Below are 2,669 nucleotides of genomic sequence, written 5' to 3' on the forward strand. Positions count from 1 at the left end.
CTCAGGGTCGCTGGGCGGGAGCGCGGGTCCTCTCCCGGCCTCTCGTCGCTTTCGGCCCCTGCGAAGGCTCTCGGGACGCCGTCCTCCTGGTGTAGGGCCGCCTGGGCGGGAGGGTCTGGGCCCGGGGCTGGGCGTCCGGCCGGGTCTGCGGGGCAGCGCCCCACGAGGACTGGCCTCGTCCCTTGTGGCAGGAGTAGGATGCCCAGTGATGGCGAGCACCACGGAGGGCGGCTGTGGGGTTTCGGACACTGCCCGCCTGGGAGGAAGGGTGGTTTCAGTCTTCGTATTTGAGCTCTGGTGCGTTTACTATGAGGGAGATGTTGAGGTCCCGTCAAGGGACCTTCCCCCATTGACGTCCTGCGGCACAGCTGCCCGGGACAGAAGCGCCTCAAGTGAGCGTGGCCGTGTGCTGTGGCCCCGCGGTGAGTGAATGTGGAGGCTGCGTAAAAATAGCACCACTGCAGTTCACCGCTGGCATCCCCAGGTGTGTGATTAAAGATCAAGAGAACCAGGTCTTTGGGTTTGGGCTGGGCGATGAGCCTCTGGTTGGGGAGCAGCCTGTTGCGTTCCGGCGTCGCGTGGGTGGAACTGCTTCGGCATGTTGCGGCGTACCTTCTTGCAGAGCGAAGTGCAAGTTGTTCTCCCTGAAAATGAACAGACTTAAGTTCAGTCTTCAAGTTAACGCCTTCCAGTTGCCAGAATTTATATATTTTATAAACCGTTTTCAAAAACCCAGTCACTTGAGCCATTTCCAAGACTGTACTCTGCATTTGCCAGTGTTTATTTTTCAGCATGTATACAATGTGTGTAATGGGTATACAGTTGATTTAGGAAGATGTTTTTGTTTCAGCTTTGGAGCCGCACTGAACTTAACAATCTTTTGTATGCCCTTCCTAGTCACTGAAAGAAAGCACAACCAAGGTGAAGAGCATTTTTCTTAGAATTGAGATAGCGAGTCTGGAAACAAGACAGAATTGCAGTTCCTTCTGTCTCAGAAGTCAAATTTAGTCTAATAAAAAATTCATGTGTTTGTAATAAAAGCATACATCCATTATTTCTGTTTCATCCTTTAAAACTATTGTGTATTTTATCAAGCTTCATGACTTGTTAGCCTGTCAACTTAAACTTCATGGGACACCATCTCTGAACTAAGTTAAGCAAGTTTCCTTGCAAGTCAAACTCCAAACAAGCTTTTTCATGGAAAACTGCAGTGATTTACTTAGAACTTCAAAATGTGTTTTAATCTTCTCTGTAGAGTCAGCGAAGAAATGAGCAACCCCTAATATAAATAAAGTTTTCAGCTTACAGGCAATGTGACGGGTGTTTTACTCCGCAGAAGACTTCCTGTGGTGAAACTGCTGCTCGGAGTGATGAAGAGAACAAGCCTATGTGAAATGATTAGTTAATTGTTCTTTTCCTAGCTGTGATCATTTAACATTGTGATTAAGCTTTGTACCTTTAAAATTATCTTCCACAGCTTCTGGTGGCTGAACTTTCTAGGTACCGGGGTGGACCGGTTCTGGGGCTGTTCAAAAGTGGCAGATCCATATGAAATTCCATGCTACCTTTGACCCTCCCTGGGCTGTATGCTCATCAGGTTTGCAGCCTACGGGCATAGTGAAATGCACCCACGCCGAAGTGAGGCACCTCTGCAGTCCTTTAGCGGATGTTATCCACGTACTGAGGAGGTAATACGCTTTTAGGAAGACCACATGCAGACCCCTAGCACACTGCAGCCTTCCCCTCTTCTTGTGCTTGGGAATCCTCTTGCTTTTTCTCTGCAAAGGACAGTGTGTTCTGGTGTGACCAGTGCAGCCGGGCGTCGGGTCACAACATCTAAAGCAGATCAGCTGCTGATCGGCCTGATTTTACTTGGATGAACCAAACTGTTGCTTGAGTTTGTTGACTAAAGGTCTATATTTGTGCAGCCAAAGGTTATGAGCTGTATTCCAAATGTTGCATGCATGTGACAAGCTCACAAGCAAAGTGTTTAGACCATAGTTGGCTGTAGGCCACTAAAAGTATTTCTGTCTTTTATAATTTTCAGTGGTGTTTGTGTCTTGTTTTGGTCTGAAGCGCTGATACGGAATAGCATTAAAGACATGTGGGTTGCATTGCTGAGCGAGACACTGTTTTTTTGCTTTGTAAATATTTGCAGACATGACAATATGGAATAGGATCTAAGAGCACAGTATACACTGGGGTAATATGTTCCAACAGTCTCTCTCGAAATGCACAGCAAGGATAAAAAACTTGTATTATGTCCTGCATTGATGATCATGATTATTATCTTGTGGAATTAAGAGAGATACTGAAGAGGAAGCAAGGTCTGTTCAGCTCTTTAAAAAAATATTGTATCTTGGCAAGTCCAAGACAACCTGCACATTTTATTAAAAGAGAAAACAATCCTTTGGGTTCCAATAACAGAAAGGTGCCTCCAAGCGGGATAAACTAGTGATACTGCGTATACAGAGCTTTAATATGGAGGCTTGGTCTTGCTTCTGCCCAAAACAAACCTTTATACTGTGCATGATTCAAGATTACCTTTCTTCTTTTAGGCTAAAAGAGGTTGGCCCATTTTTAATTGCTTTTAAGACTGAGGTTGCTCTGGGAAGAAATCTATAGATGAAGGGCAGCAGATACAAAAAAAGTGCTATTTAATGACTACC

The 2,669-nt window shown here is 45.9% G+C and overlaps 1 protein-coding gene across 1 annotated transcript in view; it reads left to right on the plus strand.

The window, feature by feature from the left end:
- The window catches only part of PDGFD (platelet derived growth factor D), a 147,023-nt gene that overhangs the window by 788 nt on the left and 143,566 nt on the right, over window positions 1–2,669 (plus strand). The gene's annotated exons all lie outside the window — the stretch shown is intronic.

Source organism: Charadrius vociferus, unplaced genomic scaffold, assembly GCF_000708025.1.
Source record: "Charadrius vociferus isolate BGI_N301 unplaced genomic scaffold, ASM70802v2 scaffold87, whole genome shotgun sequence".
Taxonomy (NCBI): Eukaryota; Metazoa; Chordata; class Aves; order Charadriiformes; family Charadriidae; genus Charadrius; species Charadrius vociferus.